General features: G+C 38.5%; 1 protein-coding gene across 2 annotated transcripts in view; it reads right to left on the bottom strand.

The window, feature by feature from the left end:
• Syn2 (synapsin II) overlaps positions 1-13,677 on the bottom strand; it is a 157,927-nt gene that overhangs the window by 126,388 nt on the left and 17,862 nt on the right. The gene's annotated exons all lie outside the window — the stretch shown is intronic.

The raw sequence follows: 13,677 nt of genomic DNA, 5'->3' as shown, positions 1-13,677 counted from the left end.
GATTGTAGAAGCCACTTTGCCTGTTTAAACATATTAGACTAAGAAATGCCCATCTTGCCAATCATCATCCCTGAGGACCAAGGACAACCACATTAGCTCCTTACAGAAAACCAGGGCAAACTCTGGAGTTTGAACTCCCCACTGCCAGAACAGGAGGAGGAATGCCATCATCAGATAGCTCTTGAAAGAGATGCAAACCATCCCCAGTGTTAGCTGGTTGCAGGGAGGCAAGTCTGAGTCAGTCTGTCAAGCAATGAATCCTCACTCCATCTGCTCAGAGTAAGTTCTCTGCCAAGTTTTGATGCCTGGACACATGAGATCCCACACCCACGTCCATTCCTTTCTCTTCTGAAGCAAAATCTGTTTCATATCTTCATCTTTTTCCTCTTCCCCATATTCCAGCTCTAAGAAACTACTTCTTGGTTTTCAAGATATAGAAGAAAACAGAGTAACACATGTTACCCTTGAATCTCAAGGTAGATAAAGGATGCCTGGCTTTTCTACCTATACTATCCCTTTTCCTTTATCTACATTTATTTCCCCAACCCTCTTGTTGTGTGAAATATAAAACATTCAGAAATATAGGTGAGTTATAGATAGATAGATAGATAGATAGATAGATAGATAGATAGAACTACATTTTCAAGAATGAAGTTCAAGTCCTAATTCACATCATAAACAAAAATTTAGGCAAGATGATTCAAGGGTCCAAATGGAAGAGAGAATCTATAAAAACATTAAAAAGCAGTGCAGTTGTTCAGTCTGGGAGTGTAGCCCAGCAATGAAGTGCTTGCCTAACTTATCCAAGATCTTGGTTTGAATCTCTCGGGGTATAAAAACATACAAGTATAAATCTTTGTGAGTTTTTACTTAATAATAGTTCCCTTTTTAAATATTTGATTTTTACTTTAGTTATGTGTATGTGTGTCAGGGAGTTGCATGTGAGTGCAGTGTCTGAGGAGGACAGAAGGCAAGGTGGCATTGGATCTTGGAGCTGGAATCCAGGTGGTTGTGACATGGCCTGCCCTTCCTCCTCATTCACGGCAGTATTCTAACCACAGAGCCACCTCTCCAGCCCCAACAACAGTTTCTCATAAACACACAAAACAAGCAACAAGACAATTAGTTTTTTTTAAAAAAACTGATAAATTGAACTGTAAATTTACATCTAAAATTTGTGCTTCAGTCCTACCAAAAGTGCCAGGACAATACAAAGAATGGTAGGAAATATTAGTAAACCAGTGGCCTAGTAAGAAATTTGTGCTTAGAATATATAAAGAGCTCTTACAAAGCAATAAAAAAGTCACATGTAATTAAACCGACCCAATTAGTCTGGTTAAATTAGAGACCAGCAACTGCATAGATAATTCTCTATGAAAAGAAAAGACACAAACAGGCAACAAACACATCAAAAGATGTTCAACATGAAACTCAAGAAGGATAACCAAAATGCGAATGCTTCACTCCTTCTTTAAAAGGGGAACAAGAATACCCTTGGCAGGGAATAGGGAGGCAAAGTTTAGAACAGAGGCAGAAGGAACGCCCATTCAGAGCCTGCCCCACATGTGGCCCATACATATACAGCCACCAAACTAGATAAGATGGATGAAGCAAAGAAGTGCAGGCCAACAGGAACCGGATGTAGATCTCTCCTGAGAGACACACCCAGAACACAGCAAATACATAGGCAAATGCCATCATTAAACTACTGAACTGAGAATGGGACCCCCATTGAAGGAATCAGAGAAAGGACCGGAAGAGCTTGAAGGGGCTCGAGACTCCATATGAACAACAATGCCAACCAACCAGAGCTTCCAGGGACTAAGCCACTACCCAAAGACTATACATGGACTGACCCTGGGCTTCAACCTCATAGGTAGCAATGAATATCCTAGTAAGAGCACCAGTGGTCCTGCCAAGACTGAACACCCAGTGAACGTGATTGTTGGGGGGAGGGTGGTAATGGGGGGTGGATGGGGAGGGGAATCCCATATAGAAGGGGAGGGGATGGGCTAGGGGGATGTTAGCCCGGAAACCGGGAATAACAATCAAAATGTAAATAAGAAATACTCAAGTAAATAAAGATAAAAAAATGTTCAACATCATGCCTAATTAAGGAAACTCAAGCCCAAAGCACAAAAAGATGTCAATTCATACACATTAGGATGTCTATAATAGTATATGTTTCTAAAAGACAATAACTAGAGTCAAGGATTTAATAAACTGATGGTGAGGACGCATGTAAAATGTAAAATGTAAAATGATGCATGCACCATGTAAACTGGTGTAGCCATTATTGGAAAAACAGTCTGGCTGTTGTTCAAAATGTTAAACACAGACTCAGCACCTCTACTCCTTTGCACATACTTAAGAGTACACTGAGACCCTGAGAAGGAGTAAGGAAGAAAGGAGGCAGGAGAAGGAGGGAGAGAGAGAAGAAAGAAGAGGGAGGTAGAAAATGAAGAGGGAAGGAGGAAAAAGAAGAGAAGAGGGGAAGAAGAAAGGAGATGCTTGCTTGTGAACAAATGCTGCTCATAGCAGCATTATTTACAACATATGAAATAGAAACATGGAAACAAATCAAATGTATACTAAATAAAATAACATCTAGATAAAGAAAATGTGGTAAATGTATACAAGGTATATTCTGTAAAAAGAAATAAAATTCCAGCTGGATATGGTGTCCAGGACAGCAACACAGGAAGACCCTATCACACACACACACACACACACACACACACACACACACACACACACACACTCTTCATAAAAAGAACCCAAACGTTGAAATACTAAAATATGGAAGTGTTGCTGTAAAATTATTTAAAAAAAAGCTGTCTTTTATCCCACACTAGATCTGGCACCATAGTGCCCCAAGACATCTGGCAGATATCTTCATCTCAGTCAGCAAAGCGTCTCACCCACCCTGCTCCATCCCATATCACACTGCCAATGGCTTTCTTTGAACCTGGCAACAATCTCTCTACCCATCTAGTTCCCAAGGCAGGTTGCCATCATGCCAGAAATATACATCCCAATTCTGAGGTGGCCTAGTGTCTCCAGCCACTACATACTCTCTTGAACTTATATTGCCACATGAAAGAACACACAACACAATAACCTCTGATCAAATTGATAAGATATAATTGCCCACCTAGACATACAAAGCCCTGTAAACATTCATCCCTTAAGAATATTCATAACAGCCGAGAGGAATCTTAAAATCAGCCTCCATGTTCCCTTTGCTGCTGCTTCAGTCTCCTCCAGTCTCCTCCTCTCTCTAAAATTTTTCTCCCACCCATCCTTCCTTCTCGTCCAATGACAGGCCTCATTCTATCTTGTACCTGCCTTCATCTGTATGACATCCTACATGGAAGAACTTTGAAAATGTCAGGCTAAAATGAAAGAAGCCAAGCACAAAGAGCAACATATTGTATTATTCCATTTTTGTGAAATGTCTAGCACAAGGAAATCTACAGAACGAGAAAAGAGACTTCTTGTTTGCCTAGGACTAGAGTAAAGAGAACTGAGGAGTGACTGCCAAAGGTATGGAGTTTCTTTTGAGGGTTAGGAATGGGTTTTGGAATTAGATAGCTCTGACAGTTACACAAACTTATGAGTGCACTAAAACCAATTAATTGTATGTTTAAGCAGTGAATTTTGTAATATGTAAATAATGTCTCATTTTTAAAATGCCCATACTTCAGATCAGTTTCTTGTGTCCTGCTCTGCCTCACATCTGGAACTTAGCTAAGTTACCAGCAGTTCTGGCTTACCGCTTGATTCCCACGGTAAGAGACATAATGGTGCTGCTTCCAACTCTATAAATACTTCATGAAGGCTGTAATTTTTGGTAATTGCTCATCCTCAAAAACCCCTTTTCTGATACCTAAAGTCCTTCTCCTAAACTTTCTCTATGAAAGTTTTGATTAACAATACAACTGTTCTGCCATTATAGTAATGAAGCACAAAAGCACAAGTTGTGAATTCACACCTAAACTCAATTGCTTGTCCATCCATTTGTAGCTGTACTGAGGGAACTTAGTTAATCCACTGCTCATGTGTAAAATGGAAACGGTCCCTCCGAAAATACAAGTGTTCAGTGGTGTAACATGTGCAGTGCCTGTTAACAGTAACATCTCAACCACCGCCGACTCACTCTGGGTGATTAGTAAATGAATAAAGTGGCACTTTCTCCCATCTAGCAAGATACTGTACCCCAATCTGAAGCTATTCTTACCCAGGCCAGAAATTTCACAGGACTCAAAGACACCTGAAAACCACAAAGGCTTTTTTAAAGGCTAATGAGTGAAACATCCTTCATATGTGTTTAATTAGAGAGCTGATTTCCAACCTAATGTAATTCATAGGCTCATTATATCAGACTCTGAAGATCAACAGGCAGGGGACATAGAATTTGACAAGAAAATGGAAAGGCACTGCTCCAGTTACCGTAAATGGAATACATTACAAATAAGCATATGTTTCTGGGGACAAAATAAAGAGGCCCCTTATGGAGAGGAGCTGGAGAGTGAGCCAGGAGGCCTACTCTAATTTTTTACATAGGAAGCTAAATTATAATCTTCCAGCTCTAATGATGAGTTTTAAAAGCCAGGGCACTGCTAATTTATCAGTGTGAGACTTGCTTCTCCTCAGCACAACCTCCAACTCTTTACCACTTTGTTTGATGCAAGGAATATGCATATATCCAATACCCTTATGTGGCGAGGAAATCAGGATAGACCTTGTATCACCAAGGCTTTCTCTGATCAGCATCATTTCTGAGTGTATGAACACTACCCCTGCCTGAGTTAACATCCAATACTGCTCTGAGTGTGGGGGTCCTGCATCTGTTAGCTGCGAAGTGAGGCATCTGCCTTTAGAAGCAAATTCTAGTCCTTACAGTGAGAAAGCTGCTGCCCCTTTAAAAGTACCTTTTGAATGTAACTTCAAAGTTTTACATTTTATTCAGCTAACACTCGTTAGAGAGATCAGCTGAGATCATGTTACCCTGAACTCATTCTTTAGGTGATCTAGAGTACTCTCTGCTCATTAAATATTACATTCTCTGCTGACTAGCGTTGGCACATGCCATGTTTCATTTTTGAACATGTGCTCTGTGACCTTAAGCTGAACATACTCAGAATATGTCCATCATCTTTCTTTTTTAAACATGAGTTTTATGACTTTGAACTAATTATGCTTAGAAATGTTTAGCTGTTTGCTTGAGATAAGGTCTCTCTATGTAGGACTGGATGTTCTGAACTCTCTATGAATGTTAGGCTGGCCTTGAACTTACCAAGATCCTTCTGTGAGTGATGGGATTAAAGGGCATGCACCACTCTGCCTACCTCAGAAATGTATATCTTAGGTGAGCATGCTCAGAAATGTACTCAAACACTACCTATCTTTGCTTTCCTATATGAACAAGTATAGATTTCCTACAAGCAACTCTAGTGCACTCCTCATTTGCAACAAGCAGAACATCCTCCCTTTATTTCCTCATTGTGCTTTTAGACATGACACTCATCAAGACACAAAACTAAGTTTCATCTGGTAGAGCTCAACATTCATAGAAGATATTTATAATTCTTTATTAGCCATAACCACTATAATATTCAAAACCTTTTATAAAGGAGCCCAGGGACAATCCAATCTTATCTCCTAGAGCACTTCAGTCACGCCACTCCCATCATAAACAGTATCCACATCACACACAGTACTCCAAAATAGCAGTATCTTTCCATGCTTTCCCACCTCACTCCTCTCCCTGAAATGCATTATTTCTTCAGTTTCCCAACCCACTTATTCAACGTCTCTTCTTTTATATCCGGCCCAAATGTTTCCTTTTGTCAAGCCCTTACTAATCCTAGCAAATTAACTATGGCAATTTTCCTATGGTGGTCAAGAGGCTTTGTGTGCATGTAAAGGAAAGGTAAAGGCAGATATTTTGCTTACTTAAGTTTTACCATTCATAATCTCTCACAAAGGTGACAAGACCTTTTACCTTCTAACAATACAAATCAGCAATGAAAGAGAAGAGACTAAAGCTGTACAAAAGGAAACAAGTGAGTCTCATGAAGACATGGACAAACTAACAAGACTAGACACAAAGAAGGTTATGTTGTATGAATCTGTATATATACGATGAGCAAAATAAATAATGTAGCAAAGAAAGAAAACCTGGTGGCCATCTAGTAAAGAAGAAATGATGAGAGAAGATACTTCAGAGGCTGAGCAGGACCTGGTAATATACACATACTTCATAAAAGTTACTGAGCTATATAATCATTACTTGTGTATTTTATGGATGTCATTTAAAGTATACTCATTTTAAAGCTCATACAGAAACCTCTTAAAGACATAGCAGAATGAGATCATGAAGCCCAAGAGTTCTTTTAACTAGTGACTGCATCCTGACACCACAAATCCATCCCTGCTTCTCCACTGGCCAGATTCTCTTTATTTCAAGCTTCTAATACATCAGGGCTGTCCATGTTCTTTCTCTTCACACTTTCTATACTAAGCACTGAACTCATCTAATCAGCCTCTGCCCCAAACCATCACCACTTTACACTAGCCACAGGATAAAGTACAAACAGTAACCCCTATCAAATCCCAATCTCACCCTAGGATCAATTCATTTTGACCAATAGCTCCAATAAGGTGAAATAAATAACTCAAACTAAATATATCCTCTACTCTGTCTTCTTTTCATTGACCTATATGAAGTTATCAGGCATCGATAGCCGTGTACTAATGTGATACAACTTTAACAAAGTCTACAGTCTTCACAAAGCCAACTCTTGACCTTCTATTCCTCAATATCTCCTGACGGAGGTGGAGGAAAGCTAATGTTTAGAAACTGTGATTTCATCTTCCAATGATAAAAACTAACTGCAAATCATAAAGAATAACTCAATCTCCTGGGGGAAAGGCAAATTTACTCTCCTATTCTTGTGTTCACTGTGCTATGGTGATACTGACAATAAGTTTTTATTGATGCAGTACTTTAGAATTTATAGAGCACTTGCATAACTTCTTTATTTCAGTTAAGTCTTAAGAGAATCCTAGAATATGGCATGCTCATATACGTTTACAGGCAAAGATACTATGATCAGTAACTAGGGGTTATCTTCCAGTCTCATGGGTTCTCTGAAATAAATTTTATTTCTGACATGTTCTTTGTGGCTGTGTGGGTGTGTGGGTGTGTGTTCAGATGTGTGCATGTGAGTGTGTGTGCATACACAGGATGAAGGTTGACATCAACTGTCTTCTTCTCTCAATATTCACTTTATATTTTAAAATAGGGTTTCTTCATGGAACCTGAAGCTCACAGAATGGCAAGCCAGTGAGTACTGGGAATCTTCCTGCCTCCATTCCACCTAATGCAGGGGATACCGATGCACACTATTTCATCAAGCTCTTACATGGGTGTTGGGGGACCAGATATCGTTATTATGTAGCAAGCACTTTACCTACTGAACCATCTCTCCAGCACCTGAAATCCTCTTATAACACTTATGAGCATGTTTCCCACCAATCTCCACTTCATTACTATTAGGTGTCTATTCACCCCTGAAGGTGGTGTTCTCCTACTGTGGATATAATCTCCAGTATACTGCCTTAAAGCACCATACCTTCTCTATTCATACTCATTCCAAAGAGACCTTCAATATCATGAAGCCTTGAGATTCAAAAATTTAAATGATGAAATTTCATGTAATACAAGATGATGTACAAATGGTATTAAAAGATACCTATTCACTGCTCTAAGAACTTCATATTTCTTCAACAGTTATCAAAATTTACTATCAGCCAAGCTGCTAAATGTTAAAGGAAGAATAAAACAGCTCTTTACCCCATAGGTCTTAGTCCTACCTAACACACTGACTTTATCTTAAAGAATGCTTTTGTAGGGCTAGACATGGTGGTGCATGTCTTTAATCCCAAGACTTGGAAGACAGAAGCAGGTGGACTCTATGAGTTTGAGCAAGCCTAGTCTGCATATCAAGTTCTAGGCCACCCAGGACTATGTAATGATACCCTGGCTCAAAACACCTCCCCTACAAATCCCTCTCTTTTTCTTTCTTTCTTTCTTTTTTTTTTTTCTCGGAGCTGAGGACTGAACCCAGGGCCTTGCGCTTTCTAGGCAAGCACTCTACCACTGAGCTAAATCCCCAACCCCACAAATCCCTCTCTTAACTTCATAATCACTGATTATTTCACCATGTAAAAACAAATTCTCATGTTTTTAGTTAAAATACTCAAAAAGGCATTCTGGCTATCACCAGCACCTGCTCTTCGTTGACAATGAACATATCATTTAAAATTGTGAAGTTCACATACTTTAAGCAAACATAAACAAATATTAGAATATTTAAATTTTCCAGTTAAAATTAATTAACAACCTAACCCCAGGCACAGCTATGTGAAGTAATTTATATTTAGATAAATATTGACAACAATTATGAAAAGATGAGAGAGCCATTTCTCTTTGCTCTATTGCTATGATAAAAACACAGAGAAAAACTTTCTATCTAAAACTCCCTCTGAATATGCTGACATAACAATAAAAACACATTATTGCATTGCTTATTTAACTCTGTCTTACTGGTCAACTGTAAGCTTTGTGAAGACAAAGCAATATCGCCTGTGCTCAGCCTTCCAGCAACGGTTCCTATGGAAGAGTCCGTGGAAGAATGAAAGAAATGGGTGGGAACCCCAAGAAGAGGAGTTGGACCAGTCAGAACAAACAGAAGGCTCTTTATGTCTCTTTCTAAGGCTTAACCACAAGAAAAACTAAATCAACTCACTGAAGAGTCTCTGGGAACTCTTTCTTCTTCCGAAGTTCCTGGTTTAGAGTAAAGTGTGATGCTTAGGAAGTGGAGTCGCCACAGTTTTCAAGGAAGACTCCTGCAGGAGCAGGAGCTTAGAAATACCTTCCCTCCTCCAAAACTAACCTTTGGGTCCCAGAACTTTCCATATAACTATAACTGGAATTAATTGGAGAAAGGAGACTGTAGCAAGAAGGACTATGTGGGGACAAAAATGAATAAAAAAGATACACCAATCAAAAATAGTCCTTTTAGTGGAAACTTAAGTCTGACAACACCCTGAGCTCTAAGCTATACATTTATTGTAAAGAAAAACAAAATGCTTTTTAAACAAAAACAACTGTGTTCTTGAGTGAAAATTCCCTTTCCTGACAATTTAAAATCAGTCTGAAATATACCAGAAACAGAAGGTGTTCTAAGTTTAAAAAGTATTACAAGAATTAACAAAAACACAAGGAAAAGAGACAGTCCTTAAGTTATTTTTCAAACATCCTCCGCAGCACCTGTCACAAACCATACAGGCTCTTTCCAGCTTAGGCAGTTTTTTTTTTTTTATGTAAACTTGGAACTGCATACAAGAGCATTATCAATTGACTGACGCCGAGCTCAGAAGAGAGTTGAGCTGGAGAGGAATTGAAAGAGAAAGGGGCACAAATCAGATGTCTAAAGTTTAGATGTAACTTGATTTGATTATAGCGACTTCAAGAAAACCAGACTTTCTGAGCATTGGTTTCCTAAAAAGAAAAAACATACTATTTTTTCTCAAGATTAGATGACAAGTAAATAAAACAATACACAAAGTAACATATACAGCTAATTGTAACATTTCTCTTACATATATAACATATTATAGCATCACAATGGCATTTCAGGATCAGATGAGTTCCTTTTTTTTTAAATCAAAACTTCACAGTTCATCTAGATGCTGCAAGAAATCAGTCACATTCTACTTTGCCAGACCAAATAATAATTTATGCTTTCAAAAGTTTCCATTTAAGAAGTTGGCAAAGGGGCTGGAGAGATGGCTCAGCAGTTAAGAGCACCGGACTGCTCTTCCAGAGGTCATGAGTTCAATTCCCAGCAACCACATGGTGGCTTACAACCACCTGTAAAGAGATCCAATGCCCTCTTCTGGTGTATCTGAAGACAGCTACTGTGTACTTATATATAATAAATAAAATAAATCTTAAAAAAAAAAAAAGAAGTTGGCAAAGAAGATTCATATTTCCCATAGCTTTAGTGTTAAAAATGTCCTAATTCTACTCACAGATGCTTTTCTGTCTTTATACATTTTTATAAAAATGCAAAAAATATGAAAAATATCACTAACAGCCATTACAACTCATAGTTGAATCTTACCTGCTGGAAACTGACAGGGAACAGGAATGCCAACAGCAATTTGACCTACATTGCCCAAGAAGCTGGCAACTTACATTTTCATTGTCATCATTTCTAATCACCAAAATTTCTCCAAATTTTAGCACACAAAAAAATCTTGCAGAGTTGGTTTTTCAACTGCTGATTCCACTGGCGGTAAGCAAGCCTCATGAAGCAGTGGAAATCTTACAAGTGAGCTGGAGGTAACCAAAAAGTGTTTGAATGAGGGGATGGGCAACAATGTGCAGCCATCCTGGGCTAACTTAAAGTTGGGTTTCCAGATAAAGATGAGCGAGGAGGAGTTTGACTTTGAAACTTAGATTTCCACACAGGAAGATACCATTCACAGGATGATTACCTCCTGGCAATTCTCAGTGTTCTTAGGTCTTGGGGTATTCACCACTGAAGGCAGGAAGTTTGCCCTAGACAGGGCCTCTGCAATCAAATTTGGAAAGCCCCAGGGCAAAAACAAAACAAAACAAACAACAACAACAACAAAACTCTCTTTTGTTCCCTGGGAGTCTGATTTTAGATCCTAGTTTCAGGGCCCTTCCCTGGAGCTCAGCAGCCTAAGGCAAATGAGCTCGACTTGTACAACAATGCCTCCCTCCCATTCGGGGTCAGCTTGAAGCCAATGATGGACTCCACCTATGAGCCTGGGCTTCCTACAACACTGAGGAGGCTGTCTCACCTGTTGTAAACACGGTAGCTTCAGTTGTGTTCAGAAAGAAAACTTATTGACTACAAGATGCCTTTGGTAGCAATGTGGTCCCCATAGCAGGGTAATTCACAGTTAAGTAGAAAGTCTTCCAGCTTTTTCTGCTCCCTGTGATATGAGAACCCAAATTTTTAAACACCCCCTAATAACACTGAGCAGCAGGCTACATCTGTACTGCCATGCATTGAGGACACTCTACCTGTATCTTTGCCTCCATAAACATGTGCAATCTTTAAAGCTTTCAGGACATACAGTAAAGTCATCCCTACTTATACTATAAATGCACTTAACATTGAAGAAAGTATTCCTCAAACTCTGGCATCCAAACTACCAAAAATTACAACAATGGTTAGCAGACAAGGAGGAGCTTTTGCTTGGGTAAATCAGGGTTTGAGAGACTAGTACCAAATTTACCAAGATAATCAAATGCTTTTTGGAGTCCATATTACCAGGCTGAAGTGCATGGATTATGTCTAACATTTCCTCTGGAAATATGACATTGAGTGTATTTTATGTTGCTAGTGTGAAGTCATTCATATAAGTTTAACTGATTATGAGTTGTGTCCATTTACATGTTTCCTAAAATAGGGATGTTTAGATATCTGAGGGTGTGTGTGTGTGTGTGTGTGTGTGTGTGTGTGTGTGTGTGTGTGTATGAATGAGACATGTAAGATAGATGATAGCCTAGAATAACAAAACTGTTGTCATTTAGTCACAATAATTAGTAATGTGTCTTTATTCACTGATATGTACTCTGTATTTAGTAAATCTAAAATGTCTGCTTCTCCTAATAAACTGAACTCGGTATAACCTCTAGTGTCAGAGTCTAGATGCCTCCTTTGGTGATTAGTAAGCAGCTATAGGAAGTCCTCAGGCAACCTACCATCTTAATACCACAGAAAATGAAACCTAGAAATACTATGCAATAAGCAAAATAAATTCCTTTCTTTATATTAAAAACCAAAATCCAAACTAAAAAATGCAATTACCCTTATAAAATATCCCCTATAAAGAATTTTTAGCATTAGTAAGTCTAAAGATTAACAGGTTAATCTATAAATTATTCCTATATGAGGTACTTTTTAAAAATCTCACAAAAATTGTTTATTCTTGATAATTTCCTTTATTCCTACAAAGCATGTATTTCTACTCATTCAAGTGATTATATGAAAATAATTTACACGTATTTTCAGTGTTACTGATAACCAGTTTTATTGTTCTAGAGATCCACTGCTTGTTATACATATAGTACTGATGAATGAGGTAGAATATATACATGGGTTTGCACCGGTTTAAATAAGGATAAGTGTAGGTGTATCATTCACATACCTGGACTTGTATGTTTTGTTTTGTACTTTTAATGTGAGAGTAAATATTTGGGGAAGAAAAATATTCTACACAATTTCTTGCACTAGAAAGTAAGACTTCAGAAATGAATTTTGTCTCAAACATATGTTCATCTCAGGAATAGGCTCGAGATTCTAGGACATATGCCCATGGGCAAAAAATGAGAGGGACAAGTAGTGAGGGAGATGGGGGGGATGGCTCAGTGGTTAAGACCACCGGTTGCTCTTCCATAGGACTTTGGTTCAATTCCCAGAACCCACAATGCAGCTCACAACTGTAACTCCACTTCTAGGGGATCTGATGCCTACATCTGGAGTCTACAAACACTGCACACACATGCTACAGACATACATGCAGGCAAAACTCATTTTAAAAGTTCACTATTTCCTACAGTTCAAACTAGAGTCAGTAGCTCTGATATGAGAAAACTATTCTCAGTCCTTATAACTAGAAAAACTGCCTGTAATAATACTTAAGAAAAAATTAAGTGGAAAGTGCTTTTTACATATCTACTCTACGTTCCCTGGGTTGCCACAGTCCCCACCCACATAATATACTGAAATCACTGTGTGTGTATAGCATACCAAGCTCTCTGAGACACCGTGAAGAAAGTACTTTGGGTATCATAACTGGAAGTTTAAGTTTAAGAAAATGGATGTTTAGAGAACTATCAACTCGTTATGGCCTGAATTAAATGGCTCTGAACGTTGCAATCATCACCTTCCAGAAGAAGAAAATAAAGCAGCTCCTCGCTAACGTTTTTATATCAGAATCTTGCAATTCTACAAGAAAATTCTCAGTTAACACCAAATGATTCAACTAAATGATTTGGAAAACAAAGAAGTCTGTGAAGTGTCTTGCACAACTGAATTCTTGCCTATATGTGTTTCCAACCAGAGTAGCCAATCACCTAACTCTAAGACACCTGAGACTCAGTCCAGGAAGCCTGTAGAAATGCATACAGAATCAAAATCGAAGACTTAGATTTAATCCTGACATTCTAACTTGCTGGCTGTGGGGGCATCAGTTAATCATCTTAACCTCCGTAGAGAAAATTAAAGGATTAAACAAATGGATTTGACAGTGTTCAAATGTAAGGATAAAGATTCTAAAAATTAGCCAGTTTAAAAGCTTTCTTTCTTTTCTTTCTTGGATACTGTTTTAAAACCAATAGTTGGTATTTTCTTTTTTCAAAGATTTATTTATTATATATAACTACACTGTAGCTGTCTTCAGATACACCAGAACAGGGCATTGGATCTCATTACGGATGGTTGTGAGCCACCATGTGGTTGCTGGAATTTGAACTCAGGACCACTGGAAGAAAAGTCAGTGATCTTAACCACTGAGCCATGTCTCCAGCCCTAGTTGATATTTTCTAAACTATATGCAATAAAC

This window comes from Rattus norvegicus, chromosome 4, assembly GCF_036323735.1.
Source record: "Rattus norvegicus strain BN/NHsdMcwi chromosome 4, GRCr8, whole genome shotgun sequence".
Lineage (NCBI taxonomy): Eukaryota > Metazoa > Chordata > Mammalia > Rodentia > Muridae > Rattus > Rattus norvegicus.
Note: the sequence above shows the minus strand (reverse complement) of the source record. Positions and strands in the feature narration are given on the sequence as shown.